Below are 13,859 nucleotides of genomic sequence, written 5' to 3'. Positions count from 1 at the left end.
TGAAATACCATTGACCGATATAGAAGAGTAAGCTTCACCCTTGAAAGAGAGGAAACAAATATTGAATATTGGGAGTGAGTTTTATAGGAGAGAAGATTAAGAAAAGTGAGATAAGATAGATCACCCTAGATTGTATATATACTCATAGTGCTTGTGGTGAAGGGCAAGTTCACCCTGTGTTTGAAGAATTGTAGAAAGTTGAGTTCCTTATATTAGAAGATCTTATAGGAAGAGGGAGAACCCACTCTCAAGATCCAGTATATCAATGTATCTATGTTGCTCTTTTTCTACCACCTCACCCTATTTCCTAGATATATAGCCATTAATCTTCACCTTCTACTTTCTTCACACAAATCCCATCTTTGTTGGAATCCCTCACTCTTCATAGAGTAGTTACCCCTATTCCTATCACTTTTTAGGATAAAACAGTATTCCTCCCTACCTCAATGGTTGTTTCCTAGGGTAATGCTATTGGCCATGTGTGACTTGCTGCCAATAATAAACTCCTTAGAGCTTCTAGATAGAATTTTCCCAAGTTTAATAGTGATGGGAAGCTCTCTAATGATGAGAACATCATGAATTTCTTTGTTGCATGCAGTGTGATTTGTACTTGGCATGAGGATAAAGTATTGAGGATGTTTGTTGAAACCTTGTTTGACAATGCAACTGATTGCTTTTAGTACATTCCAAAAGGATGTATCAAAGCTTGGGATGATATGCAAAAAAAAATTGAAGTGTGCTATAAGAATTAAAAGGATGAGCACACTTTATTTATTCAACTTAACTAGATGAAGAAGGAACCCAATGTTCTTGAGAGAATCTTCATTGCAAAGTTGAATAAGTTGGTCAATAGGATCCTTGCTATAAGAAGACCTACTATAGACAAAAAAAAGATATTCTTCACTAGCTTCATGCCCCCTGACATATGTTTTTAAATTAGGCATGCACATGAGGCTAATTTTCTAGCTTCTTACAACTTGACAATAAAATTGGAGGATGATTTGATCATAGCCAAAAGATTAATGATCTGATAGCTTTGCCCCTAATGTAACTAAAAATATTGAATCAATGCTTCATAAGATATCCAAGGAAATTTCCATGAAGAGACAAATGGAAAATCCCATTTATTCTTTTCATCAGCCATATCAAGATGTTCCCAGAAGGCCACATGAAGGTAGATCATTGCAACTTTTGCTTGCTTAGGTAAAACTTATTACTGAGTCAACTCCAAAGAAGAAAAATATGTGCACTTTTCATCTAGAAGAAGATCATGATCATGATTCATTCCTAGAAATGAGTAGATATAAGAAATTTACTACTACTAATTAGCTAACCATTGAGTACCCCAGAAGTGAAGATGATTCTACTCCCCATCATGACTCTAGAACTTTCTTTTTGGAGTATGAATTGGAGTTGAAGGTTTATTGCCACTTCTTCACTACCTTAGATGAAATTTAAATAGGTGTGGCTACAAGAAGTAAAGAGAGAAGAAACTAGTGAAATTTGTTCCTTCCTAGAACAAGAACATTGGTCATTAACTAGTTGCAACTAGAGCATCCACTTTCTCATCCTAGAGGAAAGATCAGACAAGGTTTGAGCCAATTGGTAATCCTAAATCCACATTTGGCATAATAGAATACTATAAAAATGCTCATATCTATGTGTCTCCCATTGATTATCTCAAGACTAATCCTACCAAATTGCAAAAGCTAGTAGATTATTTTAAAAGTAATGCTAATGCCAAAACTCAGCCTAATATGAAATCTACCATTAGCAATGACCAACCTCAATTGGATAGGTACCACTAGCTAATGAAGAGCATGTTTTCCCTATTCTCTTCAAAAAGGAAGAAGCATTAGTTTCAGCTACCTCCTCTACTCAAAAGCCAAAACCATTATACATGTCCTTATACATAAATGCCCATAAGGTTAGTAACTACATAATTAATTCTGGAGCTTCTAACAATGGCATGCCCTCTATAGTTGCTCATGCCCTTGGCTTGAGCCCTACCAAAAAATTTTGATGTTGCTATTCCATGGATGAAAAGAAGGTCCCTCTAATAGTTCAAGTTAAAGATGCACAGGTATCATTGGCCTCTCATCCTTCAAAGAGAATGAAGCTAACCATCTTGGTAGTAGATATTTCAACTAGCTATGGTATACTTTTGAGTAGAAGCTTTTTTAGGGACATGGGAGTGGAGATTAAGATGGATTGGTCTCATGCCATCATTCTTGTTGGTGACAAGAAAACCAAGTTGGAAACTAAGAAGAAGGCCAAGTTCATGACCTTGAAGTCTGGAGATCCAAAGGAACATATCTTATATGAATAAATAGGGCTCGTAAATTACATGATAGTCTTTGACTTCAATTATTCTAAGGAACAACCACATCCTTCTAGCAACCTAAAGATTTGAAACCTAGAGTTCAATGATAGTTTCACTACCATCAGGTTTGGAGCTAGCATTATGCATGTATCTCTAGATGGAAATGTGACTCATCTTGCATACAAGCTGCAATTCAAAAACACAAATAACACAATAGAGTATGATGCTTTATTGTTAGGTATCATTGTTATAAAGTAGAGAAGAATGAAATTATTAAGAGCTCAAGGAGATGTGGATCTTATAATAAAACAAGTTTGAGCTTATTACAATGTAAAGAATGCTAGGCTCAAAAAATATAAAAATAGGGTCATAGATGAGATTGAGCACCTGGACACCCTTTAAATTCAAGTTTTACCAAGGGAGAAAAATGCAAGGGAAAACTTGTTAACCACATCATCCTTGCTACTATTCCCACATTTGGATTTCATGGATAATCAGTACAAGGTCTAAGTCTTTTTAAGAAACTATTTCCAGACAATGTTGAGACATGGTAAGTGTTCAACAATGATAAGTAGATCTAGTCTTTCTTGGAAGGATCTAAACCTTTCAATGACTAGTAATTTGAAGTTCATGAAAATACCTACAAATATTTCTCCCCTAACACCAAGAAAGAGTTGGATCTTGGTGTTGAACAACTCAAAGGTAACAAGATCCTTTGACATCTTATTTCCCTTGAGAAACTATTTGATAGGCATGATGTATTTATTAGAAGGGGGAGGAGAAGAAAAGGTGGATCTTCTTGACAATATAAAGGGATGAACCTTGGCACTGAATATAAACCCAAGATGGTTAATATTGGTAGTAGTTGTTTAAAAGAAGAAAGGGAAAAAGGAAAAGAATTGTTGTTGGGTGAAAGAACAAATTTGTGTCACCCTTTTATGAAGGAAAAAGCTAACACAAGTATAATTTTTCATCTTCAATGACATAAAACTAGTTGTATTTTTCATAATTTGATAATGAAGTAAAGTAATGAAATGTGTATAAATTGATATAGTTTAGGATTATAATTTTTAATAATTATTTGGAATAAAAATTGACATATTTTCCTAATTTTTAAAGACAACATTTTACTTGCTAAAAAATGTTGAAAATTAAGGGTCTAGTTCCCACCACAAAACTATATGGAAATAAACTTGTTTCCCTTCAATCTTAGATTATGTTATAGATAACATATATAGATAGAATAATAACAAATAAAAATTATCTTAGGACCTATATTTTATCTTTTATAACAATTCAAATTTCAATTCACTTGAAATCGATAGTTTTCATCTCCCACCACATTTTTCAAAACAAATTTACTTTTACCAAAAGAAAAAATTATACATTCCTGAAGAGGACTCTCTCCTCTAGAACGTCATGTGATTTTTAAATTTTTTTGATATGATTTAATATTGTTTCATTTCTCAAAGTTGACATCTTCTCGAGTGTTAAAATATGTACTTGTAGAATTTTTTAATTACACTATAATATATCTAATTAAAACACTATAAAATCTATATGAGAATAATCATGCCTTTTAGCTCTATAAAATGGTGTTTATATGTTACTAAAAAAATATCATAAAAAATAGTAAGAGTTATTGAAACGTTAGTTTTCTAAATTGATTTTATTTCTTTAGTAATTGGATACAAACTAGTATAAAACATGCATTTAATAGACATTTCCAATTGAGAAAGTGTGAGACCATACATAACTTAGCTAGAATAAATTTTTATAAATCATATATTTGAATAAAATTGATTTTTAGATAGAAATAATCAGTCTTTCTGATAAGTCAAACTAAAAGGTGACATAGCTTTGTACTTTTACCCTGTTAGAATACCAAGATGTACTTGCTTGGGGATATGAAGACCTAAAGACCTTTAGGAGTGGTGAGTTCAAGCAAAAAATTTCTCTCAAGCCTAAAGCCACTCCCTTTACAAAAAGGAAACATAACTACAACCCTATGGTCTCATATGCCATCTTTAGGGAAGTTCTATAAGTGTGCATTCATTATATTATTGACTAAGTTTACTTTCTTCATAAGGTGGGCGACACATTTGAAGTTCACTTTTTATTTTAGCATTTATTATATAGATATTTTTAATTTGTTGCTACATTTGTACTATATATAATTCCCAACTATTGGTTAATGAAACTAGGGTAACTAATTATTAAGTTATCTAGGTTTCTAGATAGGATACCAATTATATTCTCTCATTAATATTTTATTGAACTGTAATCTAGAGAAAAAGGTTTTTCCCTTTCCCATACATTTTCCAAAATGTGGGATGAGCTCCTACAACAAGGTGAATATTATGCACTTATGAATTGATACCAACTATTTTTTTTTTCTATCCTACATCCCAAGGTAACTTTTATATAATTGTTCTAAGATTATTGTGAGTAATTGGACATATTATATAGTCTAAAATAATTCTTTTATCCTTTGATCATTTACTCATTACAATATGTATGCATTTAACAAGAGAACATGCATATATCACTAATATGCAATAAAACTGAAATTATAATAACATTCCTTACTACTCTCCCATGATGATGAAATCCATTCTTTCTGTCTACATTGGGATGTAGGAGTACAATAACTAAAGGAACAAGTTAGTTTATCCTCATACAATATAGAAACTTTCTCCAATAATTTTTGAGATACACAAAAATAAGGTGGTATCACTATAACAGAATTACGCAAATGGAAATACCTTGCTAACATACTCAGATGTTTCCTCAATTCCTCTATTGCCAATTGAATATAAACAACACCAAACACCTTGATCACAAAAAGAAACACATATCAAGTTGGAGATTGCATCTCCATTATTAAACCAATTACAACATCATTCATTTCTTTTATGCAATGAAATCCTCTTAACCTCCAAGCATCCAAGACATCAAATAACTTGTAAATACAAAAAAAATATGGAACCATGGAGGCTCACCTCCAAACCTAGGCCTCAAGGAGACCACCCTCGTGCTAGGGGAAACAAGGTTCAACCAAGTTGCACTCAAACATCATCACAATAACAAAAAAAATAGGAACATCTCAGTTTAACATCACATTTACAACTCCCAACCAAGGCTTGCACAATGATTCACACATGGAATCATAAACATTGGGTGAAGGTGGGCTCACAATTAGGAGATTTTCCATATCCTATAAAATTTGTAACAACAATTTCCATGCCCTTTCAGGGCTTGATTGATCAATGATTTCCATGCCTTTTAGGCTTTCACAAAATAATAAGTTCATGCCCTTTCGAGGCTATTCACAAGCATTCTCCCTTCATACTACCATCAACTACAACCACCTTGAAAACCATACTTCATCAACCTTCTTACCACACCATCACTCTCCTTACTATCCATAACAAATTATGAAGGCATATGGCATACAATGGAGGCCATTCTCCAAGGTTCTCAACTATATCAAAAGCCCAACTAACCCCTTCACCCAAGGCTTGCTCTTCCCTCCCACGGGTGAGTGAAGCCTTCACACCCATGTACAATTCTAACACTCAAACAACACAAAAAAATCCAAGAAGAAACCCCAAGAAAATTCATGAAACAACATACACCTTCACAACACAACACAATACAAAACTCCAATGACAACACATGATTCCATACTACACTCATAGACCCTACGAGAAGCATTCTTACAATGTCTAACTTCAACTGTATGAAATGAAGAAACATGGCATGAAGCACTTACCTCCATCAAACTATGGCTCTAAAATGGTGAACCAAATATCTTCCTATTTTCCTTGGCTTCTAAACTTCTCCTCCATAACCATATGTGTCTCTACAATTAGAGAGTGGGTAAGCAACTACCAAGGTTAACACTGTAAGGAAACTTGGCAACAAAGAATATAACCGTTTCCACATAACCCATAATAGATCTGAAATAAACACGAAATTAAAAATCCACATGCAAGAGAATAGACAACATACCCATAAAATGTGACACAAGATATACCCTGGGAAACCCTCATTGAGGGAAAAACCCAGCCTCCAAAAGCATCCATCATCATGTATTATTCAGCAAAAAATACCATTGCCATACAACCATGGAAGCCTTCATGGCCATAGCCACAACCGAGCAAACTATGTGAACAAGCATGAATCCACACATCCCATGCCATGCTTTCAACCTTCACAAATGCTCCCTTGGCTAACCTGTCAAGCCTTGTCCCGCTAGACTCTTGCCTTTTGTCTTCTCCTTGTCACACTCTATCTTACTCTCTCAACAACAACTACCCTTGTGGCTGCTTATATAGTAGCAAGTCCCACAAAACCACTAAATGGTATTACATAAACCATGTGCTACCTAACCCACTGACCCCACATTTAATATTGGGCATTTAATTCTTTTCCCCAATATTAAATAATTACATCAAATATTATCACAATGTTACAATACAACTCATCAAGAATATTTCATGGGAATCTTTACATGTTGCACGTCCATCTAGGCACAACATTACATAATAAAAATAAAATAATAAAATATAACAATATTATGCAATGTGTGCAACACCCATTATCTCAACAATCTCCCACTTGTTGTATACATTGCATAGGGTCAATCCATAGCCACATAAATGAACAAGGGAACAATCCCTCCCAGCACATCCACCATCATGGATCAAAGTACATTAAGTGCTCCATCCTAGTACCCGCAACAAAATTAAAGTATCCAGCATCTCAAACATGAATGATCTCACCTCCTATTATGCCACTCCCACTGGACATACATAGAAGCCATCCAAAGAGAAAACCACCCAACCTGTCACATTAGAAGATCATAAAATCCTGTACCCACTAAAATTCCAAGCACAAATAACCTGATCCAAAGGTAATCACATGTATCCGTAGTTGTCAAAATATCCATAGCTAAAATAGCACCCACAGCAAGTGCCAAACCCATCCAACTATCCATACCTCTAAGGTATAACAAGTGAATCTCATATCACTGACATATCCAATCTGCAACATGCAATCACAAGCCTTAAGAGAAATACCTGCCACATATATACCAAGAAGCTCCCACTGCAAAGGATAATGTCAAATCTATAATCAATCCACTCAACACATCTCAAAGAAGTGAATCCATGTAGTATCAAGGACATCCACAATACATAAACTAATATCCTGCAAGAACAACTCTCGTAACAAGTCTCCAATAGTCTCCCAAATTCTCCACAACCAACAGAGGAAAGAGATAAAGGAATAACCATGTCATCTCTCACATGACATACATGAGCACAAACCAATGACCACAATCTCTAACCAATCTCAAATCCAATGTAGGCAAAACTGAACATCCAAGAAGATAACCAAGACCAGAGAAACCATGCAAATCATAACCTGTATCATGTCCTTCTACACACACCTCTAGATGTAAATTGTGCAAGTATGATCTCCTCCATAAAACCCCAACAAGAAGCCTCAACAACACCCAAACCATACCATATAACTAATCATGGATGTAAGCCTCTCACAAGAAGATCAAACTCAATAAACCATTCCTAAATCAAGGAATAACCATTCCTAATCCAAGGAAAATGTCTAATATAAAACCATCTCCCAAACTCAACCAGCATAACAACATATGCACATGGAGATAACCAATGCTTAACCATCTCTCAAATGAACCCTCCAGGACTAACTCATGTACCATAGCTCAAGATCCATTTCCATGAAAGACAAGCATAAATATAATGCAACTGAGAGAAAAAAAATGGGCTATACCTCTCAAGTAGCAAACCACCGAGTAGACCAAGAGTGGGGAATGAGAATGCTTATCAAGATACCCAAGTCTCCAACCAAGACTCATCTAAGAAAAATCTCCTCTCAAATCCATATCAGGTGACTGCCTCTCGAACTTCCTGCTGAAACCATCAACCGTCCCAACAAATACTTCTCTAGTCCAAGAGAAATCAGCGTCACCACCGTCTCTAAGTATCCATGAGCACCTGTAACCAATCAATCCATGCCAACTCCAAATGCAACATAGAAATATCATGAAGTATCCAGCTTATGATCAGTGTACTCAATACCAAGAAACTAAACCAAGATCAATGTCAAAGTTCCAACCATGGCCTCAGGAACATAAACATGACAACATGATCTTACCATCTCAACCAAAGAGATAACATGCTCCATATGAACACACTATAACATGTCACAACTCTAAACACGTATCAAGAGTATACCATGACATAATAATGAAACCATCCTCATACCAAGGATAACATGCCAAATAAAAATATAAACCACACCTTTGCCAAGAACCCTGTGAGTCCTCAAGATGCAACCATCTCCATACACCATGAAAAAAACCATCTCCACATACCAAGAAGAACCATCTCCATACACCATGAAGATAACAAGTGCACCATGCAAATGTCAAAGACGCTTTTGTAGCAACAGGAACTAAGACAAACCTCCAACATCTTCAAACACTCAATAAGTATATCAATGCCAACAACTCCCACTCAACTGTGGTACCAAGTCACCTATGGCATCATAAAATCCATCTCCTATATGAAGATCGAAATCAAACTAGGAACTAATCCTGCACTGTCACCCCATCACTGTCACAAGCTCCCACTAAACTTTGTATCCAAGCTATCCATGACAAATGATGAAAAAACCATCCTCTAACCATGAGAATCAACCAAGGCATCAAACCATCAAAGAACTCAAAGTGCACATCATGAGCTCCTCAAAAGAAAACCAAATAACCATGATACTCAACCAAGAAGATATACCACCATAACTGAATTAGAAATCCAAGCTAATGAACATCAAGGATGTACCTGTATATCCAATCATGTCATGCCAAAATCCATGACACCATGATCACATCCATGAACTGAGCATCTTTCTCTCAAAGTGTCCAACCTGTCAACATAGTCAACCACAATCCTCTGCCATGATTGTACCTGGTAACAACATCTCATCCCTTCTATATGAAGATAAAATCATGTGACTTAGGGCATAGGCAACCCAAATCCAAGCCACAAATCTGAATATGCATCAATAATGAAAGATCAATGGGCAAAGACAACCCATAACCAAGCCATAAATGCAACCTGTAAGTATAGACTGCTTACAACACTGCACAACTTGTAGACCCAACAAGTCATCATGCATATCCAAATCCAAACACTGATAACCATATCATCATGAGACCAAACTTGAGTATACAATGACATCAAAACTTAAATTTCCAATGCCATAAACTCACAAGTTACCATAGTCAAAATATATACCATAAATTGTTCAGATAAATATTTCAACAAATAAATCATGCCAAACCTGCACCAAATCTGAATCAATGTGTAGAGTTCTCCAAGAGCTTTCCGTTGACTACTCGAAGTCCAAAATCTGACTCTGTATGCCCAAGTTATGCCCTAATCCATGCTCAAATTAAGCAACATCTAACTTTAGGACTCTTGAAACCTAAAAATATTTCAAAATCATAGAACCAAACCTACACCATCTTGTAGTGCTTTGAATTAGCTTTCCAACGCCTGTAAGAAGTCTGAAATCCGATATTCTGAGAGAAAGTTATGGTTGTTTTACTAAAACTGTCTTTTTACCATTTTCAGTGTGATTTTTCATTTTTTTTTTCAGTGACAAAAATTCCAATGGGATTAAATTTGACGGCCATCATGAGCTGAAACCAAAAAACTCTTTCATTTCCTCTTAACATGGCCAAACTAGGGCATATTATATATCAAATTTTATGGAAATGTTGACCCGAATCCAATGGTGAGGTCTGTTTTTACCCAGGAGCTCATTTCTGCAAGCTATCCCCCAAAACCCTCATTTTAAGTGAAACATCCGAAAAATCTTTTTGTCCAACAATTTCACATGCCCAAATCTTTTAACATCCCATCATAATAGCAAACCCAAAACCCTTAGATCTGCAATAAATCATTCATATATCTTGCCCTTTTCTTTTATCCTCTCATGCATTCCCATGGATTCAATCTAGGGTTACAAATAATAAAACCATAGCTCTGATACCACTTGTAAGGAAACTTGGCAATAAAGAATATAACCATTTCCACATAACCCATAATAGATCTGAAATAAACACGAAATTAAAAATTCACATGCAAGAGAATAGACAACATACCCATAAAATATGACATAAGATATACCCTGGGAAACCCTCATTGAGGGAAAAACCCAGCCTCCAAAAGCATCCATCATCATGTATTATTCAGCAAAAAATACCATTGTCATACAACCATGGAAGCCTTCATGGCCATAGCCACAACCGAGCAAACTATGTGAACAAGCATGAATCCACACATCCCATGCCATGCTTTCAACCTTCACAAATGCTCCCTTGGCTAACCTGTCAAGCCTTGTCCCGCTCGACTCTTGCCTTTTGTCTTCTCCTTGTCACACTCTATCTTACTCTCTCAACAACAACTACCCTTGTGGCTGCTTATATAGTAGCAAATCCCACAAAACCACTAAGTGGTATTACATAAACTATGTGCTAAAACCATGTGCTACCTAACCCACTGACCCCACATTTAATATTGGGCATTTAATTCTTTTCCCCAATATTAAATAATTACATCAAATATTATCACAATGTTACAATACAACTCATCAAGAATATTTCATGGAAATCTTTACATGTTGCACGTTTATCTAGGCACAACATTACATAATAAAAATAAAATAATAAAATATAACAATATTATGCAATGTGTGCAACACCCATTATCTCAACAAGCACAAGCTCCCTATAAAGGCCTTCACTTTCCTCCTCACCTACCCCTCTTACCTTCTTGTATTTTCCACCAATAAGAACTGATCCAAGTGGTGTAATGAGGCAAGAAGTCATGTTACAATATGATTTTCGGATTGGCTTGGAAATGACTATTTTTGAGGGTCTCCTAGGTCCCCTAGACCAACTTATGTTTATATTTAAACCCCCAAACCATACTGTTACCATGTGAGTAACTTATTTTCACAAAATTAACACTTGGGAATCATTTTAGGCTCTCTAAAGTTCCTATCAACTTGTAACTTGATTTTCCATCATGAAGGTGACTCTTCCTAACACTCTCCAAGGTCAGTTAATTGATTTTGTCATGAGGATTAGGCTCAGGTTAACTAACATCATGCCAAAGAATCCTATTGGACATGTCATTTACACATAAAAATTACAAGTGTCAAATGACACCCACACACACATTAAAACACTTTACACTTCACAATGACATGTCTCTAATTAATCATACTTCCTTACTATAACACTCGTGCACAATCACATTACAAAATAAACACGATACAACAAGGTTTTGAATCTTCCAAAGATTCACCTTGGCTTTACTGTGTTCACATATGATTGAACCTTGTTTCCCCCATTTATCTCCATGGTTCAACTTTCCTGCACACTCAACTTAAACATTAGTAGCCCGATAAAATAATATACAAGACATACAGAGAAATGCAAAATAAATCCAATGTCACATAATACACATTAACATATACATTTAACTTCATCTAATCATTTCTGTTCTAACTACTATAAAAGAAGCATTGCACTATCATATCCATTTAACTTTCGTCTAAATACACATAGCATTAACTTTCATTTGATTCATATTCAAAACATTGCAATATCAACATATGGGTTTTAGCATAATAAATTACTATTCTAAGTACTATCACCATTCTTATAATCATTAAACAATCAAAACATATGAAATGGATTGTGGTACACATGTTTTAAGTGAAAATCACTATTATGCAGAATTATTAACTAGTATTTTTCCATCATGTTAAACATCTCGACATTTATCACATGATGATGGGTTGGTGAGTAAGTTTCTAGGGTTAATTCCTCAATCTATTAGCATGTTTTCAAAATTGTGTCATCATGCTTTAAACACAAGTTTCAAATGTAATCATATGTCTTATTTCTGTTTTAACCTACATTCATTGTTATCTCCTAGAAGAGAAAATGTTAATCCATCTGCCCTAATTTGGCTAGAGAATTGTTCTATAATTCTTTGATCAAGTCCTTAGATTGAACCTAGAGACTTTCATTTCCAGGTGATCTTAGTTATTCCTTCTAAAGTTATTTAAAGGTGATTACACTTATCATTGCTAGAGTCCACTTAGGCTCTAATAGGATCTTATAATTAATCATTAGTAACAAAAATGTTCATCATACACTAATTAATTCCTAATCACATTCATTTTATGAAATCTAAAATAGGATACTCATGCGGGTCTTATAGTCTCGTTGAATGAATCCAAATCACAAGAATTGATGAAATAAGAGTCAGAAACGTCCCATTAAAAAAATTATATTTGTAGAGATCCAATAAAAAAATTGATCATCATAACATTCAAACTCATAGGTGCAAAGTCTAAATGTTCATATTAAAATTTTATGAAATCTTACCTAGAAACACTTTTACGCTAGAAAAAAATCAATAGAGTAGATTGTTTTTTTTCCTGCATATGATTCATTTAACTAAGAAACAATGTATGTGAAAAAGTTATTTCACTAAACTTTTTTGCACTAACTACTCAGGTAGATCAGGCATAAAAAGCCTGATAAATTACTCAACAGTGGAAAATATATAAGCAAGTAATAGTAGAAAAATTTGCCCCCATTTAAAAGAATTAAATTTAAAAAATTAGTGCAAAAAAAGGTGCCCCCAAATGGGCATCCAAATGTCAAACCCAATTAAATTTTACTTTAGTTGAAATCCTCATTTTCAAAAAATGGGATTTAAAACAAGAATTCCAAATAACAAGTATTTTGAACGAATATGGAATCCTTGTTTTGGGGGTCAAATGGGGATACTGGATTCCACTTTTTCCCAATTCCAATTCTGATTGTGTGGACCCAAACAATGGATTAGAATTTTTTTAGAATTTCGAATGCCAATTCCATTCTAATTCCAGCTACCAAATGGGCCCTAACTTCTAAAACTTTACCAATTTCAATTCTTAATCCAATAAATCAATTAGCACTTAAATCATCACATTTGATCTAATTGCATGCATGACAAACTAAAAACATGAAAGCATCCATAACACTTGAACACAAAGATTTGGTGACCCAGAAACTTTCCAAATAGAAATTAAAATTGAGGTGGGGATGATACCCACAAACTTTAGTACTGTAGCATAAAGTTGGCTTGTTAAGACTTACATTGATCACTTATGATGATCTTCCCTATTAGGAGAAATTAGGACTACTAGGTCTACCTTGTGAGAGGATTTACAAACACACAATGAAGTATGTACTTGGTAAGGAGATTTATAAAAGACTATTAGGTCTACCTTGTTAAATGATTTTGACTGGTTCACCTATTATATTGAAGCAGTAGATCTTTGATTTGCAATTGAGTTTGCTGATAGAGATTCCTTAGTGTACTCATCACCTTTCTATGATAGATATGTCTCTGCTACTCCTTAT

This window comes from Cupressus sempervirens, chromosome 1 (genome assembly GCF_028749045.1).
Source record: "Cupressus sempervirens isolate cs-2001-9-10 chromosome 1, ASM2874904v1, whole genome shotgun sequence".
Taxonomy (NCBI): Eukaryota; Viridiplantae; Streptophyta; class Pinopsida; order Cupressales; family Cupressaceae; genus Cupressus; species Cupressus sempervirens.
This window is presented reverse-complemented; position numbering follows the sequence as displayed.